This window comes from Podarcis bocagei, assembly GCF_964188305.1.
Source record: "Podarcis bocagei genome assembly, chromosome: 11".
Lineage (NCBI taxonomy): Eukaryota > Metazoa > Chordata > Lepidosauria > Squamata > Lacertidae > Podarcis > Podarcis bocagei.
The window spans coordinates 29,777,378-29,799,419 of NC_138136.1; the positions used below are offsets into that span (position 1 = coordinate 29,777,378).

The 22,042-nt window shown below is 41.1% G+C and overlaps 1 long non-coding RNA gene across 3 annotated transcripts in view; it reads right to left on the reverse strand.

Annotated features, from left to right (window-relative positions):
- The window catches only part of LOC308596996, a 493,319-nt gene that overhangs the window by 312,403 nt on the left and 158,874 nt on the right, over positions 1 to 22,042 (reverse strand). The window contains exons 4-5 of one of the 3 annotated variants that reach the window (XR_014012772.1): positions 7,942 to 8,044; positions 3,062 to 3,621 (exon numbers count right to left, since the gene is read on the reverse strand). This is a non-coding gene — a long non-coding RNA (uncharacterized lncRNA). Of the gene's footprint in view, positions 1 to 3,061; positions 3,622 to 7,941; positions 8,045 to 22,042 lie in introns of those variants that run through there. The other 2 variants (XR_014012773.1, XR_014012774.1) reach the window with 2 other exon arrangements.

Here is a 22,042-nt window from a genome sequence, read left to right on the forward strand (position 1 = left end):
CTTTCGAACTGCTAGGTTGGCAGGAGCAGGGACCAAGCAACGGGAACTCACCCCGCCACGGGGATTTGAACTGCCGACCTTCTGATCAGCAAGCCCTAGGCTCTGTGGTTTAACCCACAGCTCCACCCACATCCCCATTAATTCCTATGGGTCTGCGTAAAACATAATTGAATACCACCTTATATCTGTAAATTGGAAAAAAATATAGTTTTTCAAAGCAAGCCCCCAAATCTCATCAAGGATCTATGCTCAGTGATTTCCAGGGTTCGTGGAATGTTAATGGCAGCTGAGTCACAAGGAGGCACTCAATATCACACTGTTATTCTGTCAGTGCAAGCATTTTGGCTTGCCAGACGGAACACTCCCCTCTCTCCTTCCCTTACAGTCTCACCTGAATTATTTGATACAAGGGGTGAAACTGACCGTGAGAGGAGATCCTTTCACAGATTTATGTATTTCTTGCATATTCATATCCTACCTTTCCTTCAGGTGGCAGTCTATACTCATCAGGTAGGTCAGGCTAAGAGATATTGACTTGCCCATGGCCGCCCAGTGAGCTTCATGACAGAGTGGAGATTTGAATCCTGGTCTCCCAGGTCCTAGTTCAACACTGCAACCACTACCCCACATAAGATTTCTTACATTCATTACAGCAACAACTTAACAAAGTGCCACGTTGCCCTACCCTGGAACCATTTTTCCATAGATGCTTTCTCCTACACATTGTATCTTTACGAAACCTCACATCAATAATCCTATTTTTACATGATCAGTAAAGGGAAAGTCATTTTGATCATACGGGCGCTGGCAATGGAATCAGGCATGCCAAATGAACATCTGAAATGTAAAAACTCAGTAAAGTTCAAAAGCAAAAACCAAACAAACCCTTAAGCATGGAAATAGTCATTAGCTATGAGTTGCTCATACAGTTGCTCTATTCATGCAGAAAGAGAAAATTCCATTGCTGAAGTTTCAAAATACATTCCACAATGATGAGGCCTAGGTTTTTTTATTTATTTGAAATATATCTTACCACTCTTCCTTCCTTATTAAAAAAATAATGTTACATCAGAGCTTTAAGACAGGAAACATTATAACACAGCAAAGAAAAAAACAAAAACAAAAACCATTCCTAAGACACAGCACAATAGGTAATAAAGGCTTATAAACACTCAACAGCACTCCAAACTTCGAATTTTGCCAATACACATTAATGAGAGAAGCACAAATCAGGTCATTTCATACAGAATCTTGAATAACTGGATCCCTCAAACATCCCCAACAAACATGTATTGCAAGATTCAGGCAAAGTGTTTAAGATGATTTTCAGAATATTAGTTAGCAGCTTATTTGGAAAACAATGCCTACATTTAGTATCAAGATGTAATTTTTATTGTGATACTGTGAAGTTCATCTCCATTGGTTAATCAAATAATCAAAAAGATTATTAATCAGCCTAAAATTAAATCAGATGAAAGTCAATTAATTACTTTGCTAGCTGACTGAGCAGTCTTCAAGAGAATCTGTTTTCCTTTATCCACTGTGGGATACACAAATTATGATAGCAGTGGTAGCACTCATTGAATTCTGCGAATGGGCCTGTGACAGGTTTTCTACTGCTCAGATCTTCTCACAAAGATGACATCAAAGGTCTACAATCACCCCTAACAAATTAGCTAGCTTTTTCCAGATTATAACATCTCTCCAGTTATGACAGAGCAGCAATAAGGGTTCCCAAAGTGACCCAAAATTGGTTTGCTTGCATGGGATTGGGTAGAAATCTGGTTTGGTCAGGATTTTAATGCAAGCCTACACACTTTTCTGCTTCCCCAAAATGTGACAACCAAAACACCAGTATCCTTTGAAATTAACACTTTTCCGACCAAATAACATGTACAAGAATAATATAGGGGGAATACACATAAAATGCATATATTGATGAAAATAACATATAAAATGCATTCTATTAAGGAAAATTGATCATAAAATTTCCATGAGGACTTTTTAAAAAAACCAGTAACCCACAAACTGATGCAGAAATTTGGAAAATGGAACTTAAGACTGGAAAAATGAGAAAGGGAGAGAAATTGAAAGTGGCAGCTTCATTCATCCCTACTTGAACCTGCTCATGTAGCTCTAGAAAAGTAAAATTACTCCGTGCTATGCAGACAGGTGCTTACACTTAATCAAAACAGACACATCAGTCAATATGACATGCCAAGGAGCAGTTTTCTCAAAGTAGTGCCTCTGTCTCTCTGGACTGTATTTACATAAGTGTAAATAAACATGTGCTAGAAATATAGGAGGAACTTGAGCAGAGAAAAGCCAAAGAAGGAGCAAGCCATGGACATAATCTGGAGGAAACAGCTACCCTTGTATGATAGCAGGCCTGGATGAATGTAAAAGGATGGCAGCTATATGCAAAACAATGAAGTCAGACAGAAAACCTGGTACAGCCTTGTTTAAGGACAGTGTTATTATACAGGCTCTATCTTTCAGGCAGAAACCAACAGTATAGATAAAGTGTGACTCTCTACATTGCAAAGAAAGTTTGGGAAATGGTCACTGTGGCGATCACACAGGGTCCCCGGACATTTGACGGTCTATTGACCCTGTGCCACCACTGTGATTGCTTTCTTCGCTGCCACCAACCTGCTTCTCACGGGTACACACGGAGTCCAGTCAGTTGTTAACATTAACAAATAATCAAGTTTATTTTATAGGCATGAACAAGCTTATGGTTTCAGTTAATTTTTCTTGTCAGTTTCTTAATCTTAGTTCCTTAACTGTCCTATTTGTTCCTAACAACTTCAAACTGATTATCCCAACTAACTATCTGACTCCACCTAACAATTCCTCTCACTCTCCCACCACACAACTCGACCAACCCACAGACTATTCCTCCCTCTTCCTTCTCCAACTCCCAACTCTCAACTGAACTTCACACAACACCAACTCTCACTCCAACTCCTCCTATCAGTTTCCACTGGCCAATCACATCACACTCATTTTAACCCTTTCCTTATGACCCACCTAGGAGGCAAACAGCACAGTTACTTACCTGTTTAGGGTGGGGAATGGTTGCGGCGCAGCCCAATGCGCCTCCTTGGGATGGGTTGGGAGGTGGAGAGGGCAATTCTTTGCATCTGGCCATTGGCTTCGGTGGGTACAACAGGATTGCCCATCAAAATCCACAGTATAAATCGGCCAATCATGGCTTTCAAAGTGGGTGGACCCTCAGTGGCAGACTGGAGGGAGCAAGGCTTGACTCTGGATTGCCGCTATGGTTCAAAAGGGCGACTGCACTAGGAACAAGCAGTGTAGTAGCAGATCAACCCACCCAGTAAATAGGTCTGTTGATGCTGCGTTAATGAGACCATGTTGTGGATGTAATTTGTTGCTGTATTTGGGGCCGGGGAGGAATTTGCCTGCAAACAAATTGGGCCCATTGGAGGAGGTGTCTTCCTCGTAGCAATCATCACAACTTTTGTCCGATAAGGCTGACAAAAGGATTGGGTTGAATCCTGAAGCCCAGGCATGTCCAACAGGTCGATCGTGATCTACTGGTCGATCGTGGGGTGTTCCTGGTTGATCCTGGTCGATCTTTGGACCCTTAGTGATCTGTAACAAAAAAAAAAGCTCAACAACTCTTCCAATGACAATGGGTAGATCTCTGCTTGTTTTTTTATACTGTGAGTAGATCACAGTCTCTTGGGAGTTGTAGTTACAGGAAGGTAGCCGTGTTGGTCTGCCGTAACTGAAACAAGATTAAAAAAAAACCCTTCCAGTAGCACCTTAGAGACCAACTAAGTTTTTAAAAGAAATTTGGAGTCCTATGTACACTTACTTCCGAGTAAAATTTGGATAGGATTGAACTGTTAAACTTGACATGGTTTCAGCAGAAATTAAACCAGTAAAATACAGTTTTCTTTCTCCATTAGGCAATATTATGCCACTAGATAGAACTGTAAACATGCTATATCTGAAACAAAAAACTTAATGGCCATATACTTCTGAAACATAATTTAATTTATTGTTAATGGCTTGAATCTTTCCTGGGGGTCAAAGGCATCTTTTACATCAATTTACAAAAGCAAATTAATGTTTTGAAGAAAATGTAAAAGTCAAGTTGCTTGGGAGTACATTAAATTATATGCTAGTTAATGGTGTTAGAGTGATAGTTTAAAAATAAATTGCCCATAATACCTTTTAATAAAAGAGCTAAATGAATTTTTGTTCTTTGCTAAAAGCAGATGCTTCTTTGGCACTGTTTTGAATCCCATTTGCCATGTATATTTTGATTAATGCTATGCTGGATAATCTGCACTCTATGGTCTAGGTTCAGTAACCTCACTGTAAAATAATGAGCTTTCAAGTATATATAAAAAATCACAATAAAACCTTACACAGTGAGAAGCACTGAAGATATTTACATGAAATGGAAAAAAATGAACCTTTCATGCAGTAAATTTGCTCAAAAGTGAAACTTGCATTTCTCCATTTTTATATAGTCATCACTCTGTGCTCTAAGAACTGGATACACAATCAACCAATTGTGTATGTTTTTAATAAATACCTTTTATTCCCTAATACAGCTGCCAGAAAATTACATGAAGTTCCCGGTCATGAGGAGACTATTGCAGCTCAGTACGCATCTGGTACATGCAAGTTTGCTATGTAGGGTCTTCAAGAAAAAGGACCAACTCACATATTTTATAAAATATGTAATACGATTTATCCTTGCTTGTCAAAAGAGATGAATTTCAGCCAAATGCAAGGTAATAAATAGTAATGTGTGCAGTATATAGTTGACTTCTCACCCTTGGCATTTTAAACCAAAATTCTTTTAAAGAATTCATTTTATATGTCATAAACTTTCCTATTGTGTTTCCTGTTTTGACTGTCTTTGCCTTTTGATTTCTCATAAGAAATGGTTACAGAAATGAGGCAATATTGTCAAGAATATGTACTTAGTATTTTATTCCCATGATGGTCATGGAATAAAGAAGCATGGAGGGAGGAAAAAAGGGGTTTTGTTTCATTAAATTGGATCCTAGAATAAAAAAGAGGAACAGAATGTGTGGGATATTTTACAATGTTTATAGAAAAGTCATTTCCAGATAGGATTGATGCTTGCTTTCACAACACATAAATGCTGTTTGAGGTGCAGGGGAAATTTATTTCTTTTAATCAGTCAGAATGTGAAATGTAAAATTCAATCAAATTCATTGATGCTGTTATTACACTAAAAACATGCTTAAAACACAGCTGAAAATTCACAATGCAGCATGACTTCCTAATTATGTTTCCTCTACAGAAGTAATTTTCTATGTGCAACAGCCAAGTGCTACTCTACAACAGATAAAGGTCAGGATGTGAGCCTCCATGGATATTTAGTGGGATTTAATTGAAATAACAACAGACTGTTAAGCATGCTGAACCTTTACTCAATCTTGGGAAAAGAAGTAGTTCTTGCCTGCTTACATAGCACCTTTGCTTATGGTTTCTTAGAGCCCTTTCACACTTTATGAGAAGGGGCAAAAAGTGAGTGCTCAAATTGGTTTTATTTTTGGCTTTTGGAATCTTTCGTGAGAGACTCCCTTCCCACATGCCTGCAGGGTTGTTTAGTCATGACTCTCCTTCAGTTATGCTCATGAGTTCATAGGCTCAAATCCAGTTGCTGTGTGGGCCAACTGGAGCCCATACCTTGAGAGGAAAGGCAATAGCTCAGTGATAGATCACAAACTCTGCAGATATAAGAAGCCAAGTGAAATGATACGTTCACTGTGATGGGAAAGATACCCTACAGAGACACTGGAGAGCTACTAACTAGGTCACTCCTAAACTAGGCTCAGCACCAGTCGATCATCCAGGCTAGACACTGGCCAAGGGCCTTAGAACAACCCACCGTCTTGACCCAGGTGTGCTGCCACTCACAGTTTCCACACTGGGCCCAGGGAGGGCTGTTTCAGCAATGGGTGGGCAAGCTTCCCACTACTGAATGGGACCCAAGGTTGCTTCCCTTCCTTGGCAGCCATTAACCATCTTAATTTACCACAAATGTAATGCCCCAGTGAACGGATCTATAAAATCTACACAGCCTAGCAGGCGTGGTGCATCCTGCTTCACTGCTTGAGCTGAAACTACTGTACTACTCTGAAAGTGCTGTACTACTCTGATGCACCATTCTGCCAGCGGATTTAGGGTGAGATCTCACCAGGCACTGGAGCCGATGCTGGTGGCAGAGAGGCCACCTTAGGGGCTTCCTCTGCCTGAGGTGACTGCTTCAACCTTCTTCAGGGGTGGGCCTATCCTGCAACCTAGCCTAGCTTGTAATTCTAAGATCTATGGTTTTCATAGATTTACAGGCTCAATAGGATCTATGGAATCTGCAAGGGCAGCAGCACAGCAGGAGAAAACATAATTGCACAGTTCTGGCAGTGTGTGGGGCTGTCGGATGTACCACTGATTGTGTCATGCTAAGAGCCTCTGAAATCTGGTCCTGGCCCCATTCCAAACAACCTGTTTCTTGAGCATTCCTTCTGATCCATTTGCATCTCAGAGCCCTTGCACTGCCTTCCCAAAGCCTGGTAAGCATAGTGATGCCTTCCTTACTAGCTTCTGGGAGTATCCCAGAGACCAGTAAGGAAGGCACCTACTTGCTTACCAGAGTCTGGAAATGTTGCGGGAGGGCCTGGGAAGCTCTCAAGGCCCTCCCACAACCTTCCCAGGCTCCAGTAAGCAGCCCTCTGCTTTGCAGGGGTGGCCAGTTCTGGGGGTTCCTGGCTTTGTGTGATTTTGCCTTTGTGCATAGACCCCCAGAACCCTTGCATAATTGGTGGGCTCCCTGTATTAAGGAATGCACAGAGGCACACTGGGATGTATCTGCTAAACACTTCAAGAATAAAATCACACACTTTTATCATAAACTGGGTACCATTGTTAGATCAGTACTGTCTGTGGACCTGCCCAGCACCTCACTGGAGTCACATATTATTGGATGAATTTCAGTTAGTGAGAGCTAAGGATGTGTACAAGCTTCTTGCAATCTAGTCTGTTGAGTGGAACCAATTCCTGACTGCAGAGGCAAAGAGGTGTGTATACTGTCATCATAGCCATTAACTGATAGGCCCTTCCCCTTGATGTTATGCTTGTCTTGCACAATTAATTCATTAATTCATTTCTTTCATTTTTGCTGCTGGACATTTGCCAGAAGTTAATGGCAGCTGATTTCCTGGGCTCCCAAGTTACTCATGCAATATATGTAACGTTTTCCAAGAAATGACCATAACATTATTTCATAAACTCTATGCCACAAGGTCAAATAAATGCAATCTGACATCCAGGAATAATTCAGATTCCCTCTCGATGCAAGATTTCTTCTTTTTTTCTTGTAAGGGCTTCCAAATAGCTCTTTAATATTTACTGTTTAAAACTTAATGTTTACTGCGTGCAGGCCCCAATCCAGATAAAGTTAGTCACATTTAGCCTGCATCCTCCGCACACTTACATGGGCGTAAGCTTCATTACTTCTGTATAAATTTGTGGATAGTCTCATTGAAATCAGTGAGATTTTAGTCATAGGTAATTTCCCTAATTAAAGTATGACTGACTTTTTTTCTGAGTTAACACTATATCATTTAAGGCTTTATGCTCTCACAGCCAAGATTGTGCAATTATTTCCCCAGTTTGCTTGACAATATTATACAGTCCCCCTTGTATAGGACAGTAGGTGGAAAATGCTTCTGACTTGTTAAAACTATGCCACAAAGAGGTATGGTCTGATTCCACTTCTTCCCTACCAAATGCACCACCACAACACTGCAAGTTGACCAAGGTCAGCCTGTCCTTGTATACAGGGAGAAATGCTATGCATATGTCTTATTGCTCAAGTCAGGCAATGACATTCCCTTTCCACTTAGTGAAAATTGAAAGGCTGACCTTTTCTCTTCTGGTTGGGTGTTGCACATTCTGCTTCTATTGGTCCTCTTTGGTTTCTTCAAAAGTGAAGTGTCAGAGCATTAATCCATGTGGCTATTCTTCTCTAAAATAAATTATAAATATGAAGTTTGAGCTTAATTTTTAACTATATCTTTTTTTAAATTATGCTCTGAATCTCCTAGAACCCTTTGTCCACCTTTTTACTGTTTCTCCCCACTACCCTGGTGCCTAAACAGCATAAATTCAGTGACATTCATGACACACTTTTTAATACAAGTGTTACAGCAGCTGATATTATTCTGTAGAGTTCCAAGGAAAAGTGTGGTGAATCTAACTCAAAGGAATCTGAAATACTACTAGTGCCTGTGTGGAGAGAAAGGTTTCACATTTTGATTGATTCATGGCATTATTTTACTGCCAACAATACCTAAAGTGCCAGATAAACCTCTAGTCAGTTTAGACAAATAAATAAATTTACTTATTCATTTGATTTTGAAATATTCAAGCTTTGTAATATTATATTAAAGTGAACAAGCAACCAACATGCCTCAAAGGAGGCCCACTAGATGCAGTTAACATCAGATCATAGCTTTGTCTTATCTTCTAACAAGACAGACTAACAAAATAATTCTTCTATCTGTGTGAGTAAGGTTTTATTCCATTGTATCACTACGTATGTATTGATTTCTGCCAGGAGGACACTAGAAAGGGTTGTTTACATTTTACAAAATGACTACGGTATATATGCAATATGTCACATTTCAACACACCCCAGTACTGAAATTATTCTTGCTTTACCCAGTCTAATTTTGGCCCGACCCAGTGAATTTTCCTTTCTTTTTGGCTACAAAGGATGTATTGAATTGACATAAGTTGGTCTAAAAAAATCTATGCAAACAAAGAAAAAAATAATAGTGGATAAACAAAGGTCAAATGAGACTGACACTAAATCTATCTGTATCTGTATCGCTATCATATTTTAGACCTTTCAGCTGGAGTTGCAGCACATTGTACGGTTTATATTAAAATACTGTACAAATTTCAACAACAGCAATAATAATAAAACCCGGCAAACTACTATCTGTATCTGTATCGCTATCATATTTTAGACCTTTCAGCTGGAGTTGCAGCACATTGTACGGTTTATATTAAAATACTGTACAAATTTCAACAACAGCAATAATAATAAAACCCGGCAAACTACAGTAAAATAGAAAAAGCCAACACATCATCACAGCACAACAGCTGACAACATTATAAACCTCCAAAGACCAGGCAGAAGGAAGAGGTCTTCATTTGACAATAAGATAACAGGAAGGGATATAAGGTACTAAATCTAGTAATGCAGCTCTGCTTATGCAATGGAACTTTTTCCCCTCCAGTCCCCTTTAGCCTCCTTCCCTCCTGCATCTTCAAAATCAGTTCTGAAGGATTGGGGGCGATACAGCTTAGGACCAAGATACCTCAAAGATCACTTCATCCCATACATACCCAACCAATCACCGCATTCTGTGGGAGAGGTCAGTTCATATGAGGGGGTCAGTTCAGGTCAGTTCACATGGGGGGCAGCATTGTAGTATAGTGGTTGTGAGCAATTTAGGGCTTCATAGGTTAATGCCAGCATGTTCATGAGTAAACTAACTGGCAGCCAGTTCTCAGCTGGGCCAGGACTGGCATCATCTGCTTGAACTGTCTTGCCCCAGTGAGTGACCTGGTTGCTGAATTATGCAGGAGCTGAAGTTTCTAAACCATCTTCAGAGGCAGCCCCATGTACAACTTGTTGAGGTAATCTAACCTAGAGGTTACCAGAACATAGACAGCAGAAGTTAGATTATTATTGTCCGGATAGGGATGCAGGTTGGTTCACCAGCCAAAGCTGATGGGAGACTTGTCGCTTGTGGCTCTGTGCAGCTGAGGCCACCTGAGCCACAAGCGACAGTAATGGGTCCAGGAATACCCAAAGTTGTGTACCTGCTCCTTCAGAGGGAGTATAACCCCATCAAGAGCAGGCCACCTCCCATCCATCTGGTCTAGGGAACCAGCCACTAATGCTGCCTCTTATTTAGACTGAGCTTCAGTTTGCTGGCTCTCATCCAGCCCATTCCCAAAGTCAGAGAATGGTTCAGAACATCCACTGCCACACGTGCAGATGTAATGGAGAAGTAGAGCTATGTGTCATCAGCATATCATTGACAATGTACTCCAAAACTCCAGATGAGTCTACTCAGTGGTTTCCCACAGATGTTAAACAGCAAAGGGGTCTGAAAATTGCAAACACAAGAGAGTTGTCCCTGGGTGGAAACCTGGCAAACTGCAAACAAATAGGTCCATGTACTTTTGTGCTAGCCAACTTTCAGACTGATTTGGGGGTGGGGAGAACTAAAAAGGATAACTTTCTGGGTATAAATCATGTCCTCAGACGGCAAGCTAGACCTGTCAGTCACAAAGCAGCTCTTTTTCCTCTTTCCACCTCACCTTCCTGGCATTTCTCTAAAGCTTGGTGACATTAGTGTTGCTCTTGCAAAGCTGTTCCCTCCCAAAACACTGTGACTGGAGAGTGCTAGAAAAATATTCCCTCCAATTACAAGCTAGAACTGTCATTCACAAGAGAGCTCATTCTCCGCTCCCTCCCTCAACCCGATGTTTGCTCTTCCTTCCCCATCAAGCCACCCTAGCCCTGTGTTGTTATGGAAAGCTTGGAGACATTCTACTCCCTTGACGCAGACATTTGTCTGCAGCATTAGTCTGATGACTGGATTGTTAAGGTCTTAAGTCCTTCCATGGTCCATGCTTCAGCTAGACTTGTCTTGTAGAGATTCTGCTGTGCCTCCAACAAGTCTCAGATACCCACTTCATTTTGGGATTCATAGAATCATAGAATTGTAGAGCTGAAAGGGACCCTGTGGATCATCTAGTCCAACCCCCAGCGATGCAGGAATATGTAGCTTAGACCTTAAGGAGAAGGGAAGGTAATAAATTAAAATAACCCGAGGTACCACTGTATACTATTAAGGACTTAATTCGTTCCGGAGGTCCGTTCTTAACTGAAAGTGTTCTTAACCTGAGGTACCACTTTAGCTAATAGAGCCTCCCGCTGCCACCGCACCGCCGCCACACAATTTCGGTTCTTATCCTGAAGCAAAGTTCTTAACCTGAAGCACTATTTCTGGGTTAGCGGAGTCTGTAACCTGACCTGAAGCGTCTGTAACCCGAGGTACCACTGTAATTTGTTTTACCTAATAACCTCCGTGATTTGTCACAGATAAGACTAGATTTTGAAGCATTCCCACCACATATGAATATCTGTGCCAAATAATGCACATTTTCATATTCACATTTTTGTGTGTTACTGTGTTTAAATACCAGTTATGCAGCCTAAAGCTGCTATTCTATACTCCCTTTCCAGGGTGTAAGCCCCACTGAACTCAACGAGGCTCATTTCGAGGAAACACACATGTGGCTGCGCTGTAAATTAATTCCCTCTTAAAGCAATAGAGCTTGATAGCTAAATTTAAAGAAATAGCTTCCCATTTACTATTAGTAAACGTCATGTTCCATCTAAGCTTTACACTTTCAAAATTTTACATTTCCTTTTTTCTCCTGTGTTATCAAACCCTATTATATTTTACATAATAAACCTCTGGGCACTGTTTAAAAATTATATCAATTATTTTTTTCAAACCAAGGGCCTCAATAGAAATATTCAACATTTTTTTTGAAAAACCAATAGTCAAAAAGTAGCAAGTCTGGAAGGTGGCCTTTTCAGCATTGGCTCCCCACTTATGGGGTGTTCTCCCCAAAGCTTCTCCCCTGATGCAATTGTTACACATCTTTAGGTGCCAGCTAAAAGAATTGCTTTTTAATCATGCCTTTGTCTTTTAACTATATTTGGCCTTTTTACTTGTGTGGTATTATTATTATTAGTAGGAGGAGGAGGAGTAGTAGTAATAGTAGTGGTTTTAATGTATGCATGTGTTGTTTTGCTTAAAATATTGTAAATCACTTTGAGTTGCTGTGGCAAAAAACTAATAAATTTAATTATTATTAAGAATAATATTAATAACAACAACAATACTCCAGCATCTCAAGAGCCTTTACTGAGTTTTAAAAATTGTTTAGTGGCTCTACATCTACTGACCTTGCTTACCAATCATGGTTTGTTGGGGAGCAGCAAAAGACAAGAGCTGGCTAACACAGAACACCAAACTTCATAATGTGTTGCTCCCCAGCTCACTAAAAAGAACACAGTGGGAGCTATTCAGTATTTTGCACTAACATTCCGGTAAACCATGGTCTACAGTAAACCACGGTTTATGGCTCACCGTGACATGAGAAAAGAGCCATTGGCATACATATTGGCACTGGAGCTGATATTCATTTCTGACTGTCCTGACCTCCAAGGGATGCTATGTATCAGGGAATTGTTGAAGGAGTGTTACATAAACTTAGACTTGTGCTGTTGAATCTCCAATCTATGCAAAAAACTACCATGCAGTGTAAAACTATTTTAAACCATTATTTTTTTTTTCTTTCTTGCCTGATGTTCTCTTCCTTCCGTTTGCAGGCTTGGGTTTTGATCATGAATCTCTATAGCAGTCGTAACCAATAGCTAATTGTCAGAGTTCGTTCTCAATTTTGTCTTTTGGTCAATTAATTTTCGCCGTCAGGTGTCTCCTGATGAAACACATTTGAGAGTAGATGGAACTATTTCCTGCACTGTAACTGTAACGTATTGTTAAGAAAGGCTTTAAAAAGTAATTCCACCCAGTACCTTCACTACTTGACTTAAAAGGCTCTGCTGGAAGCAAGAACTCCAGCGTGAAGAAAAGGGCACTTTTTTTTTTTTCTTCTGGATGAATTAGTACAGAAAAGTCTTTGTTACTGGGGGTGGTGGTGGGAGTAATTTCATTCTAAATGTACTTCCCATATTAAACAGAATTAAGGCATAAACCCCTTTCTTTTAAAGAGTTAAGATCCTAGCACTATATTTTTAAAGACTTCCCGGTGACCTCTTTTACTCAAACTGAGCCCAAATTAAGTTATGTTAAACTCTTCCTACAGAAGATTTACAAGGACGAGATAAGCGAACTGGCAGATGTTCTTTGATTCATTCATTGGAGGGAAGGGCACTGGAAATGGCTTTGGCACGGAATGACATTTGGAATAATGGCCTGCGATTCTGCTGGCACTTTTAGTGTTAAGCAAGTGATCTAAAAGGTAAAGTGGATTCACAGTGAGAGTCAGCGCCAGTGCACAGGTCGCCCGTAAAAATAGAAGATTCCATTATTCTTCAGGCTCCCTAGAGGGGGCAAGGTCTCTAGCATCATTACCAGGACTAAATCTGACTTTTCTACCTCCCCTAATTTCCTCCTAGTAATTATAGGTCAAGCACTCTTTTGTAAATTATAAAACCTTTGTTCTTATCAAAAATGAATAGTGGAGGGAGGGGAAAAATGAGAAAGTGTGTGTGTGTGTGTGTGTGTGTGTGTGTGTGTTAGGGGGGGAAATTTCAATTAGAAAACCAAGCTAATTTGGTATGACCAAAGACTGTCAGGCATACTGACAGTGCTCTATTATGCAGTCATTTGGGTTCTTTCAAATTAGTTATGTTAATGTCCTGTGAGTGAATGTAACACTTGGATGGGACAAGATTTCTACAATTAATTTCTGCAGTCAGTGGAGAGACAAGCAAATTTATTTTCCCCCTCTCTGGGAATTGGTAGTGGAGGGTGTGAGGTAGAGAGAGTGCATTTAGGAACAGAGTACAAGCTAAACACAAGCCCTAAATAAAGCAGAAACAATGGGAGCCAGTGCCTCCTCATTCATTCAATTGACAATGTTTTGCAGCTTAAACCTGTTTTATTAATTATGTTTGACATTTCCTTAATTAGTTTCATTTACACCAAATCAATCCCTACTGCTGGATGGCATCATTTATCATTTTGAAAAATTTGCATACTGAGTGCTGACTTTTTCTACTTAATTATACATTAAAAGTGTCAAGCGTGCTTGCTGCCTGGCATTATCTGCGCCAGAAAGGTTTGTGGCTGGACTGTGATGGTATTAATCATTAAGAGCCTCCAAGTGCTTCTGGGTAATATCTGGGGAGTAAGAATGGCTCTCATTTTAACGCTAAAGAGCAGACGTGCTTTTGTAAAATGACCCAGAGCAAAAACAAAATAAATGACCTAAAACATCCGGTCTACTGTAATGCTTTGCTCTTTCAACAGAAAAATGCTCTGGGAAAAAAAGAAAATGTTTACTGTTAACTATTAGCCTCCTGCGCATTAAACTTGGAGAGACAATTCCACAAAATAGCTCGGGTTTTGTGAGAGGGAAAACATGACATTTCGGTTAAGTATGAATTGATGACTTTCTAACAGACCAATCAAAGTTGTGTGTGAGAGCGCATGCATGTGCCGTCCTGGGTTTCGGAAGCTTCTGTCATTAACCTCCTCTCACTTATAACACAAAACAGTAAAACACCAAAGGTACTTATTACCTCGGTTCGGATTTCCCATTGGTTTTTATGTTGACTATGAGGAAACAATCAGTCATTTTTGCGCCTGTAAGCAAATGAATACTGTCACATTTTCCAGGCAGCCACAAAACAAAGCCTACCAAGCACGAGGTCATTTCTGACTGTGAGAGAAATGAATAGAAGCAAGGCACAGCATAATGTATTCCTAACCTAGTTGATTCTGAAGTATTTACACACCGGTGCAGAGATTTAATGGGGAAAGTGCAGTCACAGTGTTGACAATTCACAGGTGCTCTTCCGCTCTCAGAATGCCAGGAAAAGCAGCTGCCTTTGAAAACCTTGAGCTAGCCAGCCACCTTTTCCATCACGCCTGCCCTTTCCCAGGATGCCTGTGTCTAGTTCTGCCACTTAGCTCTACCACTAATGTGTCACTTCAGAAAAGATTTTTAAAAATAAAAGCCAATCCGTTTAGGAACGCAAAGCGTCTAACACAGTGAGAGTCTCTGAGATGTTGAAAGGCTCTTCCATTTAGGATTGCGACCTGCACTGCTACAGTCAATTGAAGTGATGCTGCTGCCTTTAGTCACAATAAAATAGGTAGCAACTCCGTCAACTATGTTACTTAAAGCTACTTATCACCAACGCATCATCCTGTCTTTCAGGACATTCCAGAGGTGGTTCAGATCCTCTTGCACATCAAATCACCCATGCATTCAAGGCATTTTCTATTATGCCCTTTTCTTGGGCTCACTGGCTGTGCTGACAGTCCAAAGGAGGGGTGTGTTGTCCACTAGTATGCATGGGGTCTCTCTTCTCACTTGCTCTATGTCCTAATTGGGATGGATTCTTTGAGAGGCAATCAAGCAAGTTTTCATTTTGCAGTACTAAAGTTGCTCATCCGTCACTTAAAACACAGCTTCAAGGTCAACACAGGAGAGTCAAGCAGTGTCAATTACTCCCACATTCCCTCCACACACCTATGCAACGTCATTAAGAACTAAAGGGGCAAGCCAAATGCTAGCCACCGACCCATTTGGCTTCAAGGAGCAGCAAGGCTTCCACTTGGCTGGTAGTTTCGGACTGTGGAAGTGAAGACTGGAAGGTAGCCTGGATTGATCAAACCCATTTGGCCCAAGCTATCCCACCTAGTTTCTTCGCTACTTTTAATACAAAGATGAAAATATCTGGAAGCACTTAGCATAGCATTTCTCCTGACTGAAAAATGCAATGTGGTTCAAAAGCATTTTCACCCTTGGCTGCAAAGAGGCAAATGTTGGGAAGAAAGTGGGGAGACATCCCTTTTGCATAGGCAGTCAGATCAAGGCACCTTCACCTCAATCCAACCACTTTTAGTTAATTAATTGGGGCAGGATTAGGGAGACATATTTGCATATGTGTTCCACTAAAAGTATGGTAGTGCTGATGGACAGCCTCTGAATCAAACTAACCTATCCATGTTTCATTTCTTTAAATGAAATGTGCATTCAGATGACCATCCAAGGATGCATTTCCATCCACATACTTCCTCCACATGTTATATATAATTATGTATAACTAGAGCTAGATTAGGGTGGGTTTCTTGCAGCACCCAAGTTATGAAATCACTACTGTAGTGAAGCGAGATATTAAATATCAGATAGATAGAGGAGGGCAAATGTTGTCCCTATTTTCAAAAAGGGGGAAAGAGAGGACCCAAATAATTACCGCCCAGTCAGTCTGACATCAATACCAGGGAAGATTCTGGAGCAGATCATTAAGCAAACAGTCTGTGCGCACCTAGAAAGGAATGCTGTGATCACCAATAGTCAGCATGGATTTCTGAAAAATAAGTCATGTCAGACTAACCTGATCTCGTTTTTTGACAGAATTACAAGCCTGGTAGATGAAGGGAACGCAGTGGATGTAGCCTACCTTGATTTCAGCAAGGCATTTGACAAGGTGCCCCATGATATTCTTGTAAAGAAACTGGTAAAATGTGGTCTTGACTATGCTACCACTCAGTGGATTTGTAACTGGATGACTGACCGAACCCAAAGAGTGCTCATCAATGGTTCCTCTTCATCCTGGAGAAGAGTGACTAGTGGGGTGCCACAGGGTTCTGTCTTGGGCCCGGTCTTATTCAACATCTTTATCAACGACTTGGATGATGGACTCAAGGGCATCCTGATCAAATTTGCAGATGACACCAAACTGGGAGGGGTGGCTAACACCCCAGAGGACAGGATCACACTTCAAAACGACCTTGACAGATTAGAGAACTGGGCAAAAACAAACAAGATGAATTTTAACAGGGAGAAATGTAAAGTATTGCACTTGGGCAAAAAAAATGAGAGGCACAAATACAAGATGGGGGACACCTGGCTTGAGAGCAGTACATGTGAAAAGGATCTAGGAGTCTTGGTTGACCACAAACTTGACATGAGCCAACAGTGTGACGCAGCAGCTAAAAAAGCCAATGCAATTCTGGGCTGCATCAATAGGAGTATAGCATCTAGATCAAGGGAAGTAATAGTGCCACTGTATTCTGCTCTGGTCAGACCTCACCTGGAGTACTGTGTCCAGTTCTGGGCACCACAGTTCAAGAAGGACACTGACAAACTGGAACGTGTCCAGAGGAGGGCAACCAAAATGGTCAAAGGCCTGGAAACGATGCCTTATGAGGAACGGCTAAGGGAGCTGGGCATGTTTAGCCTGGAGAAGAGGAGGTTAAGGGGTGATATGATAGCCATGTTCAAATATATAAAAGGATGTCACATAGAGGAGGGAGAAAGGTTGTTTTCTGCTGCTCCAGAGAAGCGGACACGGAGCAATGGATCCAAACTACAAGAAAGAAGATTCCACCTAAACATTAGGAAGAACTTCCTGACAGTAAGAGCTGTTCGACAGTGGAATTTGCTGCCAAGGAGTGTGGTGGAGTCTCCTACTTTGGAGGTCTTTAAGCAGAGGCTTGACAACCATATGTCAGGAGTGCTCTGATGGTGTTTCCTGCTTGGCAGGGGGTTGGACTCGATGGCCCTTGTGGTCTCTTCCAACTCTAGGATTCTATGATTCTATGATTCTATGATTCTAGATTGCATGGGCAATGAGACTGCTTTCCTTCTTGGTGATGTCATTGCATAGTCAAATGTGATTTGCTGACATGTTGACATCATGTTCACCCAGGGACCCCGTTAAGGAACAAGCAAAGAAGACGCCCTTTCACGTAAAAACAACACAGGGCTGTAGGGTGGGGAGAGACTATCTGCAAACAGGTAAGAACATGCTGGATTTGAGTGATGAACCTTTGAACTCCAGGTGGAAACTTCTCATTAAGTACCTTCTCAAACACTGAACTGATGTTGCCCATCCTGGCAGGCCACTGGGTTCTCTGATTCAGGAAGGTGTGTAAGAGGGTTTCCAGTTCCAGCTGAACCTTGATTGAGCAACAAGGTTTTCCTGAATGAGATACCATGTTCCTGTATTCTTGGGTCCTGACCTGGCTTTCACCCTCCAGTTTTAATTTGCTCTTCAGTCCTGCTACTTGCTTTGACCATGGTTTTTGTCTTAACTTCCAGTCCTGTCTGCTGACTGAGCCAATGGCTCCTGGTTACCAGCACAATTCTTACCTCATGTTGCTGCTCACGTCCCAGCCCAGAGAACAGCCACAAGACTGAATTAAATAATGGAAGTGTAACTACTTGTTCAAGGACCTTTAGAGATTCCAACTTCTGCATCAAAAACAGGACCTCACAAAAAGTTACTACTGCAAAACTATAACAGCAGCAATATTGAGTAATCTTATATTTATTGAATGTCGTGTTAATGTTATTTTCATTTCTCAGTATTTATAATCCAGAAGGCATGCAGCTTTCTCCCACAATGGTTTTAAGCCTATTTGATCTCATTGACTTCTCCATTACTAAATGGGGTTAAATCCATGCATTGTAATTTAACTGAGCTGTCATTTAGGTTGATAGTAATTTAGTAAGTAAGTAAGAGAAATAAAACTGCTAAAGCAAGCCTGTTTTCTTGACAGTCTATTAACTATGCCCACCCTCATGTTAGAACCCAAACTTCCTGTGTTTAATATTCAAGTTCATTTTCGAATGCTTGCCTATTAACATAATGTATGCTATTTTGCAAGCCTGGTCAGAGAATCTGTAACTAAATAATTTTCAAGTTTCCTTCATACCAAATGCATTATATGCAGTGTGAAATTATTTCTCCACTCTGTCCTGTTCAGAACAGAGGAGCAAGACACAATATAATTCATAACTGTAGCCTAGAATTCTGAAAAGATTGCATGTACATGTATAATGGCTAGGCTTTAATTAGTGTTTAATTGTGTATTTTAGCTGATCCCTGCTGTGCTGCTGATAATACTAAAATCATATATGCTGGTATTATAATTGATATCCTCCTTCAAATAGCAATACATGCTTATGCAGTGAAACTCATGTCTCTTGCATATTTGCCTATTATGTGTGTTAAAAATCAGTCCCTAATCCATATACTCCTAAGCAAACCTCAAAGTGTCCAGGCTCTGCCAATAAGAACACCTACCTTGTCAGTTTGGGGATTGGATGGACTAAGTCTTGAACCACACACCCATATTCCATGCTTTTTCATGTTAGAACCCAAATCTTCCATTCTGGACATTCTCATAGACATTTTCAAAGACTACTTAGCTAGTCTATTAAGAGAACTGGTATCCTCTGCTTGGAGGGGAAAACCCAAAGAGGTATTTGAAGGACTGCTTCCTTTGGTATATGACTGCCTGCACACTTCAGTCCATATGAGACAAAGGCCCTGCTCCCTGTTCCTCCACCACTGGAAGTGTGAGAGGAGAATATTTTGAATGGTCACTTTAAAATGTGAAGGTTCATTATTGCTTCACAAGTTGTGTATGTCTTTAAGGGCCAGGGCCAAGGCAAATAACGAGACCCAGTCTTACGCTGTGAAACATAGCAGGTGCTACTGAGTTGTGTTAATCAAGCTGTGTCAGCAATTGGGTATAGTATATAAGGAGCAGCACCTAGCTCTCCCATTACCCTGGGAGATGGGTTGGTGGTTGGGTCTGGTTTGTGGTTGATGTATTTAGTGTATAAGGAGTTTTTGTTTTTGTTATTAAAACCTTGTTTAAGTTATTTTTGAGTCCCTTTTTAATGCATGGTCTCCCCAGCAAGCTCTCTGCAGCGCTACTAAACTGCAAATAGCCAACAAATACAAGGAGGCCTGTTACGCTGTGCCTTTGACTCTGTGAAGTGCCCTCCCTTGGGAAGACCATCTTTACCTCTTTATTTACGTTTTGATACTTTGTCAACACTATGTTATTCTAACAAGTAATTAAGGATGTCTCGTGGCTCTTTATCCTGCTGTACTTTTGGTTTTGAGTTATGTTGTTCTAGCTCTGTGCATTGCTTATTACTGTAAACAGTGGCCTAAATGGGGGACCACAGGGGACCACAATTTGGCCCTGGGCGCAAAATTGTTAGGGGCACAAAATTTCAACATCCAAGGCTGCCTCACTACAGCTTCGTGCTTCCATTGCTGGGCTCCGTTGAAAACAGCTTCTCCATGTCAACCAGGAAGTGACCTCTCCATACAACGTAACAACTCTTCATTTCTTATCTCTGTGGCTGCAATCTCCTGGGTTACGTGGATGCCATTAGGCCACTGAATGCACACGTGGATGCCATCCATTTCCCAACCATCCCCTCCGCACTGCCCCAGTGGCTGGCAACCTATGCTACACCAATGACTGTAAATATGGATTCTGCTCCCCGAGAGAGTGATGGTCACCAACCTGGATGGTTTTAAAACAGGATTAGGCAAATTCATTGGGAACAAAGCAATCAATGACTACTAGTCACAGAGACAGCCCAGCCATTAGGCAGGTGTAGCCTCTATTTCATTAGGCAGCACACCGGTGGGTGCCTCACCTGCCCCACTGCCTCTGTCAGTGGTGGAGAAGCACCACCGCATTGGCACTGGTTTTGCGCAAGATCACAGCCATTTTGAGCAATATCCTGTCTGAAAATAGCCATGGTGGCAGTGTCCTGCCTCTGCTGTTGTGGATAGTATTCCCCTGACAGCCAGTTGCTGAGAATCACAAGTAGAAAGAGCTTCATTGCACATTCATGTCTTCCTTGCAGGCTTCCATAGGGGCATCTGAGTGTCCACTATGAGAACAGGAAGCTGGACTAGATGGGACATTGACAGCATTATTATGGCTATATTTCTTGCCTTATACAACTGCTACCTCTCAAGATTGTTTAACTTGATATTGCTATTGAAAGTGTCTTCCAAACTGTGGACCTTCAAATAAATCATACTTTACTCTTTTGTCTGAATACAGTAATTAAGTATTTTTGGTTATTTCTAAGACTTGTGGGATGCGGGTGCCACTGTGGGTTAAACCACAGAGCCTAGGGCTTGCCGATCAGAAGGTCGGCGGTTCAAATCCCCGCGAGGGGGGGAGCTCCCGTTGCTCGGTCCCTGCCCCTGCCAACCTAGCAGTTCGAAAGCACGTCAAAGTGCAAGTAGATAAATAGGTACTGCTCTGGCAGGAAGGTAAACGGCATTTCCGTGTGCTGCTCTGGTTCACCAGAAGCGGCTTAGTCATGCTGGCCAAATGACCCGGAAGCTGTATGCCGGCTCCCTCGGCCAATAAAGCGAGATGAGCACCACAACCCCAGAGTCGGTCACGACTGGACCTAATGGTCAGGGGTCCCTTTAACTTTACCTAAGATTCTAGGTGGTTATCAAACACAAAACATAAACTCACAACTAAAAGATAACTTGGACAAAAGAAAGCCCTTGCATTTTCCCATGTTTCCATATAAGAGAGCCTCCCTGGGAGGAAAATAGGGTTATTAACACAAAAAATCATTTCCTTATACTTCAGGATATGGTGTGTTGCCAGACAATAAATTCACATAAATTGTATTTACTTTTGTACTGCACTTAGATACTGTAATGCATGGTATATATTATTTTTTTTAAAAAAAATAATAATAATCAAGCATTTCCAAAGATGTATGTGGAAAGCAAAGACTTCTCAGATGACTGCTAGAGTGAGAAGTTCTGTGTGCTTATCCTCATTAAATGTAAATAGTTGCCTGGCAATGAAAGCAGTGGGGAAGTTCTGCTTGTATGGAAGCTCTGGGTGAGCATTACAGCACATATAGAGCTTTGACTTGGAAATCATCTCTCTTTCTGCAGCCAAGTATTCTAGAGAATTAATGTAATGGTAGCGTAAAAGATTATCTCCGTATGGCCATCTATAAATTATTTACCAAACCTCCTCATTGAACTAACTATATGCTAGTTCAATATTTTCATGTAACATATAAAACATGGATTGGTAATTTTACAGTTGGGGGGGAATGTTTATTCCTTTTCTATGTGTCTGAATTGTGCAGACTGAAAATAGCCCTGTCACCAAGTATAATTCTGAATTTTGAGCTAGCCAAGAGTTTTAGGGCTTTCTAAACCTAATGAACTTCTGTATCTCCAGAGGCATAGCTGACCTCTGGTCAGTTAGTATCACTTTCATTACTTTTCATTCCTGATCCTTTTCTTGACCTTCAAATGACAATACAGGTACACAAAACATATAATGGCAGCTACATGGATACA